Raw genomic sequence first — 21688 nt, 5'->3', positions numbered from 1 at the left:
GGAGGGAGAACGTGAATTGAGTGTATAGATCTATACGGGACTGACAATCCCGCACTTGGCTGCTAGCTACAGCCGAACCGAAAGGTTCAAGGGTGACGAAAGTCATAAAAAGGATACTGGCCCTGGCCCGAGTCATATCTAGTCTGAAGTATGGTTAAGGACTCGCAATCAAGATTAGGAACACTTTGCACTTAATTATTAGTTTTATGTACGTAATAAAACTAATGTACATTTAAGGATAATCAGACTTTCAGGAGACAATTCACACACACACAAGTAGGAAAATATAGGATTTTACTGGGTAACAGTAGTATGTAACCAGAAACAGGTAACAATTCAGATAGCTAAACGTTACAATTCACAAGAACAATTATAGTTTTCAATCTATATTTTCATGTATATCAAACTATCTTGTATCTAGTTCGGGATGGTAGTCCCATGGTATTCAATCTATATTTTCATGTATATCAAACTATCTTGTATCTAGTTCGGGATGGTAGTCCTATGGTATTCAATCTATATTTTCATATATATCAAACTATCTTGTATCTAGTTCGGGATGGTAGTCCCATGGTATTCAATCTATATTTTCATGTATATCAAACTATCTTGTATCTAGTACGGGATGTTAGTCCCATGGTTTTCAAACTACTTTCCATCTACAATCTACATATATCAAAGTATTTTACATCTAATTCGGGATAGTAATCCCATGATTCTCAATATATAGTTTTGTGTATTAAACTATACTCTGTGATATTCAATCGGTCTTGTATTTAAGAAAATATGGGATTTTCTTGGTTAACCACTTTTTCAGGAAACTAAAGGAACTCGTTCTTTTCACAAAACAAACCGCTTATGAACTCACCAGCTTTATGCTAATTTTTAAACTGCTTGTATTCCCAGGTTCTCCTTAGACATGTATCTCGCGTTCTTTTGCAGAAAACGGAGCGAATGGAAGTCACGTCTTTCTTTTGTTTAAACTTATGTATCTATAAAACTTGTACTACTTAACTTTTCAACTGATGTAATGAAATCTATGTAATGTAATGTTTTGTGTTTTACTTCGCTTACTATGTACATTGGTTATGATATTCCCATGAAGTCACCTCCGCCCCTAGACGTTTCCGCCTTCGATTTCGGGGTGTGACAGATTGGTATCAGAGCCCTTGTTTATAGTGAACTAAGTATACCAAACTTTACATGGTATAAGACTATAAACACTATGGGGCCTAAGTGCTCTAAACTAAAAGTATACCTCAAAATATAAGTATTTTCAAAAAGTATACAACTATACCTAACCGTCGAGAATCGTATCTATAAGTAGAACAGAACATAAGTAAATGGGTGTTGTATGCTGTAGTTAAACCTGGGCAGTTATGTAGTCGTGTCTAGGATCAATATAGCCTGATCAACTATATTCATTCGAGACACGGACAACATGTGCTTGGGAGTGATTGTGGAATGCGGCATACCTAAAACTTACCCAAATACCACAAACAACGAGTCGTCGTCGCGGTGAATCATGAAATACTATGGGAGTATTTCTAGATCCAACTTTGTTGTAGAAAATCCTCATTCAAGCATTGTCCCTCGATCATTCCTTTAGCGATAGATGTCTGCTTTGATAATTCATTCATGCTTTATCGTTTAATAGAACTATATGTCCGTCATAAAGAGATATCCCCTGTTTCATATCTCTTGAATTAATTTAGAGGACTTATCCTAATCTTTTTAGATCGAGATGTCTTCAAAGAAAGAACCCAGGTCAAGGAAGAACAACTCTCCGCCATCCTACTCTTGTTCGCTCGACTTCGTCCTGATTCGAACAGTTGTTACTGCTGCAGTGACGGCTACAATGACGATTTTGAACCCTAACAAGTCCAGTGGTTCAGGAAGTGACATGTACCCTCAAAACCATGAAGAAAATCAAGGATACCAAAACGAGAGTAATCAGAGAAAGAAGAAAGTTTTCTGGAGAAAGCGAAAGGGTCAGAGTTCCCAAGGACCCTCCAAGAAGCTCAAAACTGTGGCAGTCCAAGTTGCTACCAATCCTGCCGCTGTTCCTATAGTTCAAGCTACCACTGCTCCTGTTGTTGTGTCTACAGCTCTAGCACCTACCACTAGGTATGCTGGTAATCTCCCTTGTTGCAACAGATGTAGTTATCATCATCGTATTCTCGGCCCATGTCGTGAGAAGATTTGCATCTGATGTGGCATGAAGGGCCACCTCGCTCGAAACTGCAAAACACCAATTCAAGTAATCGGTCAAGCTTCCGGATCGAGTGTCGTGCAGGCATGTTATAGTTGTGGACAAATCGGGCATTTCAAGCGAAACTGCCCAAAAGCTGTAACCGCCAACAACGTCATCAACACCGAAATGGTTTTAGCTATGAAGCAAGAGGAGGCAGCCACTGATCCTACCAACATCGCGGGTACATTTCTTTTCGGCAACCCTTATGCTCGCATCCTTTTCGAATCTAGTGTCAAGAAAGTTCAGTTAGTTGTTCATTCCAATATCCTCGTATACATAATCCTCATCTAATGACCGAAACATTTACCGTCAAAATAGTTACCGATGAGAATGAGTGCGTTAACGACTTATCTCTAAGTTGTGTCTTTACCTTGAGTAATCATTCATTTCTAGTTAACCTGATGTCAGTTTCAATAAAGAGCTTTGATGTTATCGTTAGTATGTATGGATTGAGCTCCGATTGTGTTGGTATACCTCGTTATGGAAAGTTATGCGTCTCAATCTCCCCTCTGATCAGACCCTCATGATTTATGGTGGCAAGTTTAACCCAGATTTTCATATCATTCCCTACATCAAAGCTCGAAAGTTTCTACGAAAGGAGTGTCAGGTATTCCTAGTTCATGTAATCGGCGAGAAACAAGGAGATAAAGACCCCGAGAGCGTCTCCGAAGACTATAGTATTCCTGATATCTTTCCGAAGAGATCCCGAGAATTCCTCCTGAACGCCAAATTGAGTCTCGTATCAACTTAATCCTTGAAAACTACCCCCGTAGCTAAATCTCCGTATCGTTTTTGCCCCAGCGAAAATGCAGGAGTTATTCAATCGGCTTAATGAGTTGACCGTCAAAACCCATATCCTCTTTCCCGAATAGATGACTTCTTCGATAATTTCAGGGAGCATCTACTTTTCGAAGATATACCTTAGGTTAAGACACCATCAGCTACGAGTTCATGTTTCAAAGACAACATTCAGGACTTGATATAATCACTAACAGTTCTTATTGATACCCTTCGGTTAAACCATTTCCCCCCGGTCATGTAGTAGGCGATGAAGACATACGCATGGATCCTCTTAAGATCGAAACAATAGAGAATTGTTCGGCACCGAAGACACCCATAGAAAGCTTCACTAGATCTATAGAAGAGTTACGCCTATATACAACATAAACCTCTGAAATTCCAGGCTGGAGATCATGTCCTGTTAATGATCTCACCCTGGAAAGACATGATGCACTTCGTGAAGCACGGGAAACTTAACCTGTGGTACATTAGGCCTTTGAGATTCCCGTTAGGATTGATTCCATAACCTTCAAACTCCGAGTACTTTTAGTACTTAGCAACGTTCACCCTATACCTAGCGCCTCTATTCTTAATGAATACCTGTCTGATAAAACCATAGAAATCCCTTCTAGTGTGACCGAGAACATCGATATACCCAAACTTTCTGGACGAACCAACTAAGATCATAGACCAAGTAATCAAGCGTATGAAACCGAGCCGCGTCCCGTTAGTGAAGGTTCCAAGCGAGAATCTGAATTCACTTGGGAGTCCGAAGACCCGATACAGCAGACACATCCGCATCCTTTTCCATAACTTGTATCTTAATTCTTGAATTTCGGGACGAAATTCCCTCAAACGGGGGGGATAATGTAACAACCCGAAATTTTGTTCCCTCTCCGTAACCGTTTCGTTAATAAAACTCATCTTATGCGAATTGTTCCGATTTCGTCTTTGAACCAGGTCAATTAAGTTAAAACTTTTATTTTGACCTTGTAAGTATCCAAACATGTTGGAAACATGTGAAAACGTCCCAAACTAATAATTAGAAAAATTATAGTTTCGACCATATCGGGTAACGACAACTTAATCGGGTGCGACCCAAAGCATCGGTTAACGTCGGTATCGAGTAGAATTCCACCGTGTATCAAATTCAAACCATATTTAAAGTGAATTAAGACTCATTTGGAGCCTTTTCACTCTCTCTCTAACCTCTCTCCTCAAATCCAACTTGTCGATCCAAAATCATCCATTTCAAGCCTCAAAACACCAAGGTAATCATCCTAGCTCCTAGTATAACATCCTTAGCCTTCATTTTCGTGTTCAAATCATAGAATAGGACCATAAACATGTGTTTACGGCCCTGGAACAGCCTTAGGCCGTGAACACATGTAAATGGGGTTTTTGAGCCTTAAAACCCATCCAAATCACCATAGGAGCTTAGATATGGCTTAAGGACTTATTGGATTGGACTTAGAACACCTTAAACTCAACATTTGAGGAGTAAACATGAGTAAACTGCCCAAGAACAAGCTTGGGCCGTAAACACCATTCATGGGGAGTAAACTCCTTTTTGGGTGTTAAAATGCAACTTACACACCTCATAAGCCTTGGGATAAATCCTAGAACCAACCAAAAATTATTTGGGGGCCTTAAACATAACCAAAACCCTTCATTTGAGAGTTTACGGCCATAGCATATTCTCCAGGGCCGTAAACTCCTAAATATGTGTCATTTGATGCCCTAAACTCACCCCTTGGCTTGTAAAATTGAGTAGAATCATTTGTGATAAATCATTGGCCTTCAAAACACGTAAGAATGATGTGGGTGAGAGTTTATGGCCGTAAACACTTAGTTTACTGCCGTAAACTCATCTATTAGTCCATATGTTTGATTTAGCCCCTTTCAAATGCCCTAGAACCAAACCTAGCAACACCCCTCATTTGATTTAAGGCCATTTAGCTCATAAGAACACCCACCATGAGTTTACGGCCGTAAACTCATGGGGATGGGTGTATAGGGCCATGAACACTCCTTAGAGTTTACTCTTGAAGAGTAAACTCCATATCCTAGCCATTCATGTCCAAAAACGTCACCCGGGTCACTCCAAACACTCGATATGGAGTGTTTTCGCGTCTTGGAATGTTTAAGTGTATCTAATTAGTGAATTTAAATCTAATTAGATATATTTGTGAATTATTTAATATTACATAGGAACCTCGCTCGTATTCAAGCCTCGATTCGACGTTTAGCATCCTAGTAGTCACATTCCGCGTTCGGTGAGTTCATACCCCTACCCTTTTTGGCTGCTAGCTACAGTCGAACCGAAAGGTTCAAGGGTGATGAAAGTCATAAAAAGGACACTGGCCCTGGCCCGAGTCATATCTAGTCTGAAGTATGGTTAAGGACTCGGAATCAAGATTAGGAACACTTTGCACTTAATTATTAGTTTTATGTACGTAATAAAACTAATGTACATTTAAGGATAATCAGACTTTCAGGAGACAATTCACACACACACACAAGTAGGAAAATATAGGATTTTCCTGGGTAACAGTAGTATGTAACCAGAAACAGGTAACAATTCAGATAGCTAAATGTTACAATTCACAAGAACAATTATAGTTTTCAATCTATATTTTCATGTATATCAAACTATCTTGTATCTAGTTCGGGATGGTAGTCCTATGGTATTCAATCTATATTTTCATATATATCAAACTATCTTGTATCTAGTTCGGGATGGTAGTCCCATGGTATTCAATCTATATTTTCATGTATATCAAACTATCTTGTATCTAGTACGGGATGTCAGTCCCATGGTTTTCAAACTACTTTCCATCTACAATTCACATATATCAAAGTATTTTATATCTAATTCGGGATAGTAATCCCATGATTCTCAATATATAGTTTTGTGTATTAAACTATACTGTGTGATATTCAATCGGTCTTGTATTTAAGAAAATATGAGATTTTCTTGGTTAACCACTTTTTCAGTAAACTAAAGGAAGTCGTTCTTTTCACAAAACAAACCGCTTATGAACTCACCAGCTTTATGCCGATTTTTAAACTGCTTGTATTCTCAGGTTCTCCTTAGACAGGTATCCCGCGTTCTTTTGCAGAAGACGGAGCGAATGGAAGTCACGTCTTTCTTTTGTTTAAACTTATGTATCTATAAAACTTGTACTACTTAACTTTTCAACTGATGTAATGAAATCTATGTAATGTAATGTTTTGTGTTTTACTTCGCTTACTATGTACATTGGTTATGATATTCCCATGAAGTCACCTCCGCCCCGAGACGTTTCCGCCTTTGGTTTCGGGGTGTGACAAATACTTAGGACAAATTAGCCAAAAAGTATTAAGATTTTAGACAAAATATGTAACTAAATATGCACATATCAGGATGTCGTAATTGTGATCGTATTTGAGAATGCAATTCTCGCAGTCGCTATCTCCTTAAAATCTTCCTATCCATGTGAATTTTTCATACACATAATCATAAGACAAGGTTTGTGACAAATCCAAACTCATATGGATTGAATTTGTTCAAACTTTATTTCTTGCCACCTGGCAGCACAAGGGTCTACCATGTCTTCCAAGTAGTCAAGCAGCTCACCCATACAAATCAATGAACTTTCACCAATCAAGGTGCTTTGCTTCATGAAATCAATTGAGAACTCTTAGAACTCACATGCATAGTCAACTTTATTGGAATGACATAGAAACAATAATATGTCAACACGATAGGTTATAAACCTCAAGTCGTGTGCTAGCGATGAACAACTAGGTTTATTCTTGATTTATTCTTAAAACTTTTCATGATCATTAAGACTCCCACTGACCTCTTGACATATAAGGTTCTCTTGTCATGAAACATTTCTCGACAAAACAAATATTCAAGAATTAGTGCAGATTGTTATCAAGACAAACACTTCACACAATTGGTCTTAGTTGGCCTTTGTCCTATCCAGCACATCACAACTTACCAATTTCAAATGTGTAGGAGTAAGAAATTTTTCTACTTCACATTTGATAGGTATTATAAACCTTCTTAAGATGATGTCACTCAAGTCACAATCTTGGAGTACGACTCTAAGACTTGATTTTGGAACAAAGTATGATTCTCCTTAATCAATTTAACCATTTTAAAAATTGTCAATTCATCTTCTTAGCCATACAAATGCACTAAGGTGTCCTTAGAGGATCAATTGTGACACAGTTTCAAAATCACTAGGTTAATCATAAAACACGATAATTAATATTCTCCCTTCTTTTCAGATTGGAGAAACTTTTATCTTTTTGCCTAACTTATTCTTCCTATTCGTTCTGCTTTACATTGAGACCTTTTCAACGATTCAGAATTACACTTAATCTTGTAATCATAACCATATTTACTAAACCTTTAGCAAAGCATGACGAATATTCTTATCGTTCTTTGTGGCAGACTTTTCCTAGTGCACAACAATGTATACTAGATCCCCTAGTCCTTCACTTGACTCATATATTTGTGTGAACAAGGAATTAGTCTCAATTTCCCAAATACGAAGGTTCTCATTCATCACACAACACAAGTCGCACGATTCCAAGTTTCTATCCAATTGAAACTTGGGTGATGAGAATCATTCCCTAATTGGTAAATTTTCGACATTACCATAAATAACATAACTAAGAATCACATCCATTTTCAACATTGCTAACAATAGAAACATACAAACATCAACTTTTCACAAAACTCATTGCAAGGATATATATATATAAGATAAAAATCAAAATTTATTTTATTTATAAAAACACGGAAAAAACTTGTCCTTACAACACAATTACAAATGAAAAATATGTTACTAAAATGTTCCTAAGCAATCTATCATAAGTCCTATACAACAGCTCAAAAATCCGATCATCGAACCATGCGATCAAAATCCATCTCTTCACGATCAGACTCAGCATACCTTTCTTTTAAGCTTCCTTTCTTCTCTTTGATCCTACAAAACATCGAAATGCAATCTTATCATATCATGTATTAAGAATATATAAATAGGAACTTAATAGAGTTAGATAGTGAATTTACCTGAAGCAGAGTCATACATCTTGACTCTCCCATCTTCATTATCCTTCAAGCAGATACAAAAGCTTTGCATCCAATGCCCCTTCTCTTAGCAGTAAAAACAAATGGACTCTTTTGGAACAACACATGGGATAATCTCAAATTTAGCATTTCCCTTTACCATCCGATCAAATGGTTTGACCATGGCCAATCCCTTTCTATTGGGAACAGAAGACTTTTATGGACTTCCATTGTTGCCATTTTCAATGTCCATGGAATTTTGGGAAGTTGATCTACCAGTCAAATTTGCTTTACCAATGCGCCAAATCATTGTTGATTCAGCAGCAATAAGCAAATAGGTAAAATCAATGAGGGTCACATCGTGGTTCGTCATATAGTAATCTTTAATGAACTCACTATATGATTCGGGAAGTGATTAAAGAACCAAGTCAACAGCCAGCTTCCTTGAGACATCAACACCCAACATCCCCAACTTGTCAATATGTAACTTCATATCCAAGACATGAGCACATACATAATTTCCATCTTTGTGTTTGCTTGCCAATAGGTCTTGAGTGACCTTGAACTTTTCAAGTCTTCGAACATGTGGGTCAGAGAGAATTATTGGAGGATGTTGAGGAAGTGAAGAATTATTTTTGTTTCCATGATCCAATCGTGGAACATTATCTTCATGTGGAAAGATTTTTCCGAAAGATTCGGGAAGACCATAGTTGTTAGAATTTGACATCTACAAAACGGGAGAAATTCAACTTAGTTGATTCAATCCTTAATATAACACCCAAATGAAATATTAAGGCTAGGATCCAACAGAATATTCTACAACTCGGAAGAGGGATGCCATAATCCAGCTATAGGATATTTGAAGGTAGGTAAATGACGATTTATCAGTTTTCACCATGAAAAACGAAAATTGAAAATTTTAGGTTTTAAATGAATTGAAACTCCTAGATCTTTTGAGATTCATTGAAATTTTCAATGGCATGTTTAATCTCGATTATGCCCTTCAAGTTTGAAACTCCCATATTAGTGTGCTGGTTAAACACACACGCTCCAATAACGACCAACAAGGTGCAATGTGCAATTTCATGGATTAGCACCAAATTCACATTTTTCCTAAAGTAACTAAAATTTTGGGAATTTATAAAAGTGTTTAGTTACTTTGTATTTCATTATACTTATAATGGAAGGTTGTGTCCTATCCTACCCGTTCGGCTAACGACCCTCTACTAGTCAAGGGTGCGGTGGGTAAAAGTGGATACCCAATGACGGTCATTTTACAGACCACTTCCTTAAACACCCATTATAGACCAACTTCGTGAATGAGACCTACTAACGGTAAGAATGACATTTACTTATACATATATATAATATATTAGACTTTTAATTTTATAAGTATAAGGGTGTATTTTACACTTTTAAAATACTAGGTGGTTTAATCCATTAATAAATTAGACTTTTAATTTGATTAATCTTAAACCATATTGTAATGGATTTATTAATTCTCTCTTTTAATTAAGCTCTTAATTAATTTAATAAAACCATAAGGGTGTTTTTTGAACTTTTCAAAATATTAAGGTTTTAGAATTTTAATATTTCAAAATTAATACCATTTAATTAAATTTTAAATTCCAAAACTTGAGGACAAATTTTGAAACTTTTGAAAATATTAGGGTTTAACTATTTAAATTTCAAAAACTAAAACTTTTAAGTTTAAATTTAAACTATAAAACCTAAAGGGTGTAATTTGAAAATTTTCAAAAATACAAGGTCAAATATTTGAATCAAAATAATCCTATATTATCCATATTACCATATCCACCAAAATTGATAAGGATAACCATACCAAACATAAAAATTCGGATTTTGGAAAGAAAAATGAGTTATGGTAGTTATCTTCATCAAAATCTGGCCAGAAAATCGAAAATCTCGGCACCAAAGCCCTGGACTCATCGAGTCCACTATAGAACTCGTCGAGTTAATGCAACTCGTCAAGTCCATACATGGACTCAACGAGTAGCCTGTCAAACAACAAGAAATTTCGATTTTCTGATCTTTGGCAATTCATTTTTGCATCTATTCAATAGAAAAACGCCCTAGTCTTTGATACCACTGTTGGGTTTTGAGCATAACATCAATCATATGGTGTACATGCAACCCTAATTGCTTTGATCTAGTTTTTTCTATAATAAACATACAACTATGAATACCAAAGCAATCAACCCTAATGGCTAGCATACAAATCCGAAAATCACAAATGACTAGGGTTAGAAACATTACCTTGATTATTATTTAGCAATAACAATCACATTCCTTCTTGATCTTGACTTCTGAAAGCCTATTGCCCCAAGTGTTGCACCTCTAATGGAGTAAAAAAACCACTGTCAACAAGGAAGAACAAGAGAGAGAGAGAGAGGAGAGAGCTTTAAAATCATCCAATGTGATCTAAGAAGGCATAGGGGCGATTTTAGGAGCCCTAGGCTTCCTTTTATAGTTAAGGCTTCTAGGGTTATTAACTTGGAAACCCTAATTCCCTTGCTTAGGCCCTAAGCAACATATGGACTCCTTAATAGACAAGCTTTAGACGAAATCTTTATGGACTCTCATATAGATTTCATCCACCTTATACCAATAAGGTCCATAAGCCCAAACTATAAATATTATTGATTTACATAATCAGTCCCCGATAATTTAATCAATCTCTTTTGATCACCAAATTAATTCCAAATTAATTTTCGATCAATACTAATTAAATAATATGATTTCTCAATTAATATATTATTCTTATAATATATTAATAAATCATAATTAATCCTCTTTCTTCATAACTCATCCTATCAATTGCTATGGTGAAGGCAACCCAAAAGGACCATACTCATAACCGGGTCAAGTACATACCAATAATAGTTATGGACTTAAACACCTAATCTAACAAACATGTCTTCTTCTCAGTTTTCTGATGGAAATCTACCCATGTCTTCGATTCTCCACATGATCACCAAACTCAACTCTTCCAATTACCTATTATGGAGAAATCAAATGATTCCCCTCCTATCTTATCACAAGGTAATGAGTCATGCTGATGGGTCTGTTTTACCACCTGCAAGGACCATTACTGTTGATGACAAATCTGTTGCCAATCCTAATTACACGTCATGGTATGAAGCTGATCAACGAGCTGTAATTCTTCTCCTCTCGTCTCTCTCTGAAGAAGTTATCTCTGAAGTTCTTGGTTCAATCAGCTTATAGCAGCTTTCTGTTGAACGAGTTCAGAGTTAATGTGATCAACTCAGACAACTCAACAAAGGTACCTTATCGGTCTCCGAATTTAGTCGTACCATTAAAGGATTATGCGATTAGCTTGCAGCAATTGGTCAACCAGTAGAGGAGATTGACAAAATTCATTGGTTTTTGTGTGGATTGGGTGCTTCATTTGAAACGTTTTCCACTGCCATACGGGCCTCTAAACCGGGTCTAGTATTTCTTGATCTTATCTCACAAGCTGAGAGTCATGAATTATTTTTGAAATATTTGCATGGTTCTACCACTTCAACTCCTGATGTATCTTTTTCTTCTGAATAGTCTTAGTCAGGGTCAAATTCTCGAGGATGTGGTCGGTCATATAACTTGAACCGTGGGGGTGGTCGGGGTCGCTATAGATGACCTCCCCATTTTCAACTTTGTCGAAAAGAGGGTCATTTTGCTAATAAATTCCCTAATCTTACTTCATTTTCCTCTACTTCCACCCCTCATGATGCTAATTTAGCTCATGCCTTTCAAGCTTAATGTCACGTGAATACCTTCGCACCAGATTGGTTTGTTGATTCAGGTGCTTCAACTCACACGGCACCGTCTTCTAATGGTCTAAACAATGTCTCTTCTTATCCATGTAATACTTGTGTGACCTTTGGTAATGGTCATTCATTACCTTTTATATGCACAGGTCATTCAAATTTTCCTCATAATAATAAGCTTCGTGATGTTTTGGTTGTTGCTAATCTCACAATAAGTTTATTATCCATGAGCAAACTTACAATAGATAACCCGGTTGATGTTTTATTTTATCAACCTTTTTTTACCATTCAGGATAGAAAGACGAAGCAGCCACTATCACAAGGAAGATGTGAGAATGGGCTCTACGTTTTAAATGATGGGCACAAAGCTTTGGTTGCAGTTTCATCTTCTAAAGCTTCTTATGAGACTTAGCATAATCATCTAGGGCATGTTGCATTTGATATTATTTCTATCCTGAATACATTTGGATGTTTGAATGTTACTTCAGTTTTGCCTAAACCCATTATTTGTTCGGCTTGTCAGTTATCTAAAGGACATCGCTTATCATTTGATATTAATACTAAACGTTCATCTTTTCCCTTGGATTTAATACATTGTGATTTATGTGTGTGTGTGTGTGGGGGGGGGGCTCACCTATTGAATCGGTGGACAATTATCATTATTATGTGGTTTTTATCGATGATTTTCGCGTTTTATTTGGTTTTATCCCCTTAAAACAAAAACCGGTTTCTATCATGTCCTAATTGTTTTCTTGAAGTTTGTTCAAACACACTTTGATCGAAAAGTTAAGCTATTTCAAAGTGATGGAGGATCGGAATTTTTGAATCAAACGGTTCAAAAAGTTTTTGAGGATAATGGGACTTTTCATCGGTTTTCTTGTCCCTATACTCCCGAGCAAAACGTTCGTGTTGAAAGGAAACATCGACGCCTTGTTGAAACCGGGCTGGAAATGTTTTTTAATTCTCATGTTCCCACTATTTATTGGGTCGATGCTTTCAGTTCCATGACATACATCATTAATAGATTACCAAAATCGGTTCTTGATAATCGCAAGCCTTTTGAGCTCTTATACTCTCAAGTACCAACATACACAAATTTTTGGGTTTTTGGGTGTCGAGTATTTCCATATCTTCATCCTTATGCCATAAATAAAGTTTCTCCACATAGCATTCCTTGTGTATTTATTGGTTATTCATCTCAATACAAAGGTTATTATTGCTTGGATCCTAATCCGTCTCGGATTTACATTACTCGTCATGCTATATTTGACGAAAACATTTTTCCTTTTTCTGGTATTAATGCTTCCACGGATCTGCAAAACCTTGATATAACAACTTATGGTTACCCCTAACACAACTGCTACAGTACCCAATGTTGAAACTTCTGTCCCATAAACTGCAAATTTTTTCTGTCCACCTTGCTCTTCACCATCTACTAGCTCAACCAATTAGCCTACTGGAGCGCCACAGCCAGTCCATCACCATCATGACATGACCGGACCCACATCTGATGATAATTCATCTACGGTTCCATCCCAACAAAGTCCTGATTCGTCGCCGGCCCAAACTGTGTTTTCGTCTCCTTCACCGACCCGACAACATCATTTTGATTCTTCCACTCAACCTGATGGGACTACTTCTGTGCCGATTCAACAAGTTTCAAGCTCATCATTACCTAACACTCATCCGATGACTACTAGATCCAAAGATGGAATTTTTAAACCAAAGCATCAAGTTGATTTTGCACTTCTTGATACTAATAGCTTGTGTTTTGCGTTATTTGCTACTCGCGATCCAAAGGGTTTCAAATCAGCTTCAAAACATCCACAATGGATGTCTGCAATGCAAGATGAAATGATGGCCCTTCAATTTAACGACACTTGGTCCTTGGTACCTAGACCTAATCACTCAAATGTGGTCGGTTCCAAATGGATTTTTCGGACCAAGTACAACTCTGATGGTACTATTGAGCGCCATTAGTGTATCTCGTTGTTCAAGGTTTCACTCATATGCTTGGATTAGATTACTCACACACCTTTAGTCCAGTTGTCAAATCATCCACAATACGTATTGTTTTATCGCTTGCTGTCATTCATCAGTGGAAGCTTCATCAACTTGATGTCAAAAATGCATTTCTACATGGGCATCTTAGTGAAACTGTTTATATGGAAAAATCACCCAGTTTTGTCAATCCCTAACTTCTTGATCACGTTTGTCAGCTTAAAAAGGCATTGTATGGTCTCAAACAAGAACCAAGAGCATGGTTTCAAAGTCTCGGTACTTTTCTCACACATGATGGTTTTGTTTGCAGTCGAGCCAATACCTCCTTATTTGTTTTCAAACGTGACTCATGCATCATGTATCTTTTGGTGTACGTTGATGATCTTATTTTGACAGGTAATCAGGAACATCTCATTAGCTTCTTTATTGCCCGACTTCATCAGGAATTTGCTATCAAAGATTTTGGGAAGTTAAATTATTTTTTGGGTCTTGAAGTTGCCTATACATATGGAGGTTTGTTCCTCAATCAGTCTAAATATGCTCACGATATTTTGGATTGAGTAAGTTTACTTGACTCAAAACCGATACATACTTCGCTTGCGCCTCATGAAACGTTAATTTCTAACGGTACCCCATTTTATGATCCTACTTTATACCGATCACTTGTGGGTGCTCTTCAGTATCTCACAATCACTTGCCCCGATATATCCTATGTTGTAAATCAGGTCAGTCAGTTCCTTCAGGCACCTACAAATACACATTTTCAGTGTGTTAAGTGTATTCTTCGACTCTTGCTTTCGGCCTTACTTTTCAAAGCCACCTAATATTTCTGTTCTCGGTTATTCCGATGCGGATTGGGCTCGCTGTATTGAGACCAAACGATCTACTTATGGGTATTCAATCTTTCTTAGAGCTAACTTGGTTTCTTGGAGTGCCAAGAAACAACCCACCGTCTCTCGTTCTAGCTGTGAATCTGAATACCAAGCTATGGCCAACACTGCTGCTGAAATCATTTGGATTAGACACTTACTATGGAACTTCATGCATTACCTCCTGATCGACCTACCGTACTATGTGATAACCGCAGTGCTCTATTCTTGACTCAAAATCCCGTTTTCCCATAAACGGGCAAAGCATATTGACTTGGATTATCATTTTATTCGGGAACATGTATATTTAGGAAAGCTATATACTAAGTTCGTTTCTACCAAGCTTCAGGTGGCCGACATTTTCACAAAAAGTCTTCCTCGACCGCAATTTGAATGTTTTCGTTCTATGCTACGTCTTAGGACTCCACCGATTTGCTTAAGGGGGGGGGGATGTTAGAGTAAATAAATAGTTTGTTTTAAATTTGTATTTATTTACTTTTTGGTGTACCTTGTTGTAATATTTTCAATTATAAATATTGTCATCATCTCACCTAATTGGTAATGAGAATTGTTACGATTATAATGGTACCGTAAATAGGGAGTTTATGCGGTCCAGATTCAATCTTGAGTAAATCCAAGGGCTGAAAATCATTGGACGGTTATTCGTGACCCGCGCTTAGTAATAATAATAATTTGTCGTTTAAGGCATCTCCAATGGTTGATCTATGCTATTGCTAACTATTGCAAACTCATCATTCCATTAATTTTATTCTCTAAATAAATGGTTTCTCCTACCTCTTCCGGTAGTTTTTTCTTTAAATTTAACTAAATTATACTTTTCTATTTAATACAAACATAATGAATATATTTTTATAAACAAATGAAAATATAAATCAGAGTATATGGATCTTTATTTTATCAACATAAAATACTAAAAATAAAAAACTAAAGAATAATACGAAAAAAACTATGTCATAATTATAACAAAAATTTGAAAATATTAAATCGTTATATATATATATATATATATATATATATATATATATATATATATATATATATATTCCTATTCTAATAAAAGAGTAATTTTATTCTCATTTTGACATATGTTATCATATTAAGCGTCATAATTAATGTAAAATTTATTTTTCTTTTGTCATGTTTCACCTTATTATGTCTCATCATTAATGCATACCATTTGTCAACATATTGATTCTCCATTTCAATTTTCAAATTTTAAATTTCTCATTTTAATTCCATTAAATTAACAACATTAGAATAAAAATTAAAATAAAATTAATACAAATTATAAAGTGATATAATTTTACATATTTATTTAAATCAATGATTATAATTTTATATAACTAAAAAAACCTCTTAATTAATAATTTATTTAAAATAAGTTATTAATAATTTTAAATTTTAACTATTAAAGTTTAATTAATTTTATAACTATGGTTCCCATGGGTTAAAAACTAATATATAATATTATTGTTGCTATTAACTACACTACTGAAATATAATATTTACTTTCCATATTTATGTATACTTGTTTCTACATATTTTGGATCAAACAATTAAAAAAAATTAAATAACGATACACATCAAATTAATTCCATATAAACTCACTTAATACATATAAAAGGACGATAATATCTTTTGTTTGAACTTGAACATATTCTTTATAATAAGATGTATAAAATATTTGATAGATAAATTAAATATAAAGACAAATCAAATTAACTAGTAAATAAATAAATAAATTGCAAACTAAAATATAATAAGAGTAAACTAAAGTATAATTAGAAGATGAAGTGGATAAAATATATAAAAAGTTAAATTATATCAACTATTTAATATATTGAATAATCAATAAAAATAAACAAACAAAAAAATAACAAGTTTCAAGGATAATAAGTCTTCATTATTAATAAGTTAATAATAATAACCTCTAAAAAACTCTTTTATGACATCGAATCATTTGGTAACTTATTAAAAAGATATCATTGACAGGTCATCATTAAATACACAATAATAATAATAATAATAATAAATCAAAATTCCTACAAATATGAAAGTCGGTTAGTATTCAAAAACCAAAGAGAATGATGTTATAGAAACCGCACTCATTATAGAAACCACACTCATTCTAAAACCAGAGAGAATGATGCTATAGAAACCACACTTATTCTTATACTATATTGACGCCAACTTTTATTTTTTCTCATTTGATTATTTTGAAACTATAATGGAAGTGGAGAGAGAGAGAGAGAGAGAGAGAGAGAGAGAGAGAGGCATATGACCAAACATGTACATGGGGCAGTGTTTGACGGAGCTTGAACCTTTAAGTTGGGGACCGAAAGTATAATACGTATAAAAATTGGAAAATGGGGGGGGCGACAATCAATTTTTTTAGTTGTAGGCCTAATATGTAAAATTTTTAATAGTATATGGACTAGTTTTAAAAAAAAAAAAAAACAGGAGGGGCACAACCCAGCCCTTAAGAAGATCCGTCCGCCACCTTGGCAAACCGCGGCAAACGGCACACACTTTCCATAGACTGATACATTAACATTTTTTATAAAACCATTAAGTTTTACCCCTTATTTCGTAAAAAGAAAACCATTAGGTTTTACAATCTTCGTTTTTTTTTTCTTGGAAGCTTATGATATGGCAAATAGGGAACATAAATCATAGCTAATTTAAAATGCAACTCAAGATATTACGGTTTCAATGGCATTAATCTGTAAAATCTAAGTTATAGAGATTTGAACTTAAACATCCATAATTGTAAGTTCAATGGGAGAATTGAATGAGGTGATAAGTCAATGTGTTATTCAATGGATGAAACAACCATTGTGAGACATTGACATTCAATGGATTTGGAGTTCAATAGTTATTGAACTCTTCAATGAAAAAAAAGAAAGTTTTAATCCTTAAATATTTACTATAAATTACATTTTATAACATTCTATTAAACTTTTTAAAGTTCAATACATTGTAGAGAAAACAATAGAGTTGTTGTACGGATTTTAAAGAAAATAATAAAATTGTACGGATTTTAGAATAATAATATGTCAATCCAGTTCAATGTAGTGTGGATCTAAACAGTAAATATGGAAACTTTTATCATTCGTCCAATATAGAATAACCCAAAATCCACATGTCAATTCACGTTAATCGATGTACACAATTGTGTAGATTGATGTCTAAAAATCTCGCTTTGTTTCCATACACTTTTATAGAAAACATCTGTATCATAACATCACATCTGTCGATCTTCCATTACTATAGTTAGAAACAAAATAACACAGAACGTCCAAAACAATTGAAATGAAAAACCAGCAACAACAGATTGATTATAGCAAAACAGAGCAAAACAAACAAGCAATTACAGATATCCAATAACAGGTTCTACATATTCAAACCCACATTCCCTATAGCATATCGTACCTATTGATTGAATCCAGATTATTTATAGAATTTCACCATTTCGTTCTTCAAGCAACGTTGACCTGGATCGTCTTCGGCTTCTTGGGCTCCGGCGGCGGCAGTTTCTCCACCGTGACAGTAAGTACCCCATCTTGACAAATCGCAGATATCTTATCCGTATTAGCATTTTCCGGCAAAGCAAACTTCCTCATAAACTTACCGATCCTCCTCTCCATTCTGACGTACTTCGCTCCTTCCTTCTCTTCCTGATCGTGTTCCCTTTTCCTCTCTCCACTTATCACCAACACGTTGTCTTCCTCCACCTGAACCTTGATATCTCCGGACTTCAAACCCGGCATGTCGACGATGAAAACGTAAGAGCTGGGATACTCCTTCACATCCGCCGGAGTTGCAGCCATTGCTCTGGCGTCACGTACGTAAGCGCGAGTAGGTCCGGCGTTGCTTGATTTGCTGTTGGTATTGGTGTCTTCGGTGGCATCGAGGATGTGGTGGAGGTTGCGGAAGAACGGCGTGTCGAAACCCATCAAACTGATATCCATTTCGAACTCTGTTAACGATCTGTTTGTAAAATTCGAGCGCGATTGAAAAAAACAAGTATGAATCGAGAACTTCTATGAGTGACGAATGACCAAACGATCATTTCAATGATGGATTTATAATGTAGAGAGGAATAAGGAGAGGAGGAAGAAGAAGATAATTCTGGAATGATCGGGGAAGAGAAAAGGATACCAGGAGCTTCTGGTAGCTTCTTTCCACATCTGGAAGACATAAATACCCGATCTTTATTTGGAAAGGATATAGGGTTTTTTTTTATAAGTACCATTCCTTTTTCAATTTCATTCCTTATTTGATTTTTTATAATTACCTTTCCTTTTCCAATTTGATTCCTTGATTTGATTTTTTATCTTTTATTGTTTTCTTTTCTGTTTTTTTTCATTTTGTTATTTTTTATTCTTTTTTAATTATTACTATTATTATATTATTATTATTATTATTATTATTATTATTATTTTCGCACAAAATTTTAACATTCGAACGACATTATAAATTCAAACGATTATATAAAATCGGTTTTTAAATATTTTTTTTATATTTTTTAATTACTGACAAAAAAGTCGTTCGAATTTTATAATGTCGTGCGAATTTATAATGTTTACCGAATTTTAAAATGTCATCCGAAATTTAAAATGTCCGAATTTTTTTTATTATTGAAATTTATAATAATAATAATAATAATAATAATAATAATAATAATAATAATAATAGGAAAAAAATCAAAAACAAAAAGGAAAAAAAAGTAAAAAATAATGTTAAATCAAAAGTAAAAAGTTGATTTGATTGATGTTAGGGGGTAAAATTGGTTAAGAGGGGTATTTATAACACAGCCCAAGAATATATTGATTTGCAAAATTACAGATGTTTAAATTAAGATTAAATTTTATTATTTTAATATCATAAAATACAATCTGTTAAATAAGTATTTATATGGAAGTAGATATTTTATTTCTAAGCAGATTTTTGCATTCATATTTTTTTTGCATGTAAGTAATTTTCATCCAACAATTTATATTTTTAAAATTAAATTGTTGGTATTTTATAATTTATAATTTATGAGCCTTATTATATTTTAAAGTTCTATATTTTGATCTTTTACATAATTTTTTTCATATATATTTATCTTTTTTTTAAGGTATATTTTCAATTATTAGTCATCCGTTTATTCAATACATAATTTTTTTGATAGAAACTTTATTTTGATACTTTTATGGTCTACTTGATATGTTATAATCACCACCACTTAATTTATATGGATTATTGATATTTATAAATTATATTTTATATAAGAATTGCAAAGGAATTACTCTGTCAAATTAAAGTTATATTTTTGTCACTTATATAACTTTTTTTTGTCATTTTCATTTTTATTAATTTTCTTAAGATATACTTTCAAACTTTATTTTGGTCCTCCCCCTCCATATATAATTATTTGGATTGAAACTTTATTTTAATATTTTCATAATTCATTATAATTTAATCGTCTTCTTGCTATATCGATTGTTGACATTTGTAAATTACATTTTATATACAAATTACAAAGGAATTGACACATGTATCAAAGTTAAGTTTTGATCCCTTACACAATTTCCTTGAATTGTTTTCATTTTTAATAATTAGGAACAAGTTCTCCTTGCCACCGTATGGAGTTACTTAAATACTAATTTATGACAAATATGGGTAAATTAAATTTTACATAATTTATATTTTCGTGTTTTAATTTTTTACATGAGTTATTCTTTGTGGCCTTAAAATTAGTTCCTCTTCATTAAATACATGGAAAAAACAACTACATCCTTATTTTTCTTTATGACTTTAGGTATATATATTATATTAAAAAAACTAAAAATGCCCATTCGCTGGTTTCTCCTCCCAATGGTAATCACCGTCCTCCACCCTATTATGCGGTCCTTGAAAACAGATTTTCCATCCGGTGAGTAGTTAAAAGATATTTAATAACACTTTGTATATTATATTTTATAATATATTTATTTTCTATAAGTTTATAATAATGATAATAAACTTAAACATAAGCTATAGTTAAAATAGGGTAAACATATCTCACTTACCGGGGGTTTGGCTAGGAACCGGGTTCTACAGTGGCAAAACTTCCGAGCTAAAATATCTTCTTCTCGGAGCCTTCTGGCGCTCCAGGACTTGCCTCTAACACTTAGGAAGTACTAGGGAAAAGGATTGAGGGGTTGGGGGAGTTAGGTGAGAATGTGTTAGAATAGTTTGAGAAATGAAGTGATTTGCCCCTCTATTTATAGGCTGAATTTTGGACCAACTCGCCGAATTCAGAGCCTCCAACTCATCCAGTTGAGTGCCAAGTGTCACCATCTAGTGGCAAGGCATGGGAAGGAAACAATGGTCAGGATTTGTGCCAAGTGTCACTCGCAGATCACTCCAAAAACTAATTATCTTTTAAAATCGGTAACTTTTTCATACAGGTTCCATTTTTTGACGTTATTTATATTCACGCGTAGGCGGCAACATGATCTATAACTTTTGTTTAGAGTCTGTCGGCTAATTTTGAATTTGTTTTTGAAGTTATATTTTAACAGGCTTAGACATGTAAAGTCCGTTAAAAACTTATAACTTTGTCATCCGACATTCGTTTTCATCTGTCTTTATATCGTTGAGCTCCTATTAATGAGATATTCAATTCTCATTAAGGTTGTGTCGGCTAAAAATTGACCGATCTAATATTCGAATTTCGGGCTGTGTACTGCTATGCTAAATCTTAGAAAAATCATAACTTCCTCATATGAAGTCAGATTCGGACGTTCTTTTTTTGTACGTTCTCGATTTAACATAAAAGATGACTTTTGTTTAGATCCCTGTGGAAAAAATGTAATTTATCATAAACTCACTTTTTACGATTCCTGGTGTCGTGTCGGTTTTGCTGTAAAAATTC

The 21688-nt window shown here is 34.5% G+C and overlaps 1 pseudogene; it reads right to left on the bottom strand.

Moving 5' to 3' along the window:
- Positions 1-18097: 18097 nt before the first annotated feature.
- On the bottom strand, positions 18098-18927 carry LOC145063258 (17.9 kDa class II heat shock protein pseudogene; annotated as a pseudogene).
- Between the last annotated feature and the right edge of the window lie 2761 nt (positions 18928-21688).

The sequence above is a fragment of the Lactuca serriola genome, chromosome 7 (assembly GCF_051521515.1).
Source record: "Lactuca serriola cultivar US96UC23 chromosome 7, Lser_US96UC23_V15, whole genome shotgun sequence".
NCBI classification, from domain to species: domain Eukaryota; kingdom Viridiplantae; phylum Streptophyta; class Magnoliopsida; order Asterales; family Asteraceae; genus Lactuca; species Lactuca serriola.
The sequence above is the reverse complement of the archived record's forward strand: the minus strand, read 5'-3'. Positions and strand labels throughout refer to the sequence as shown.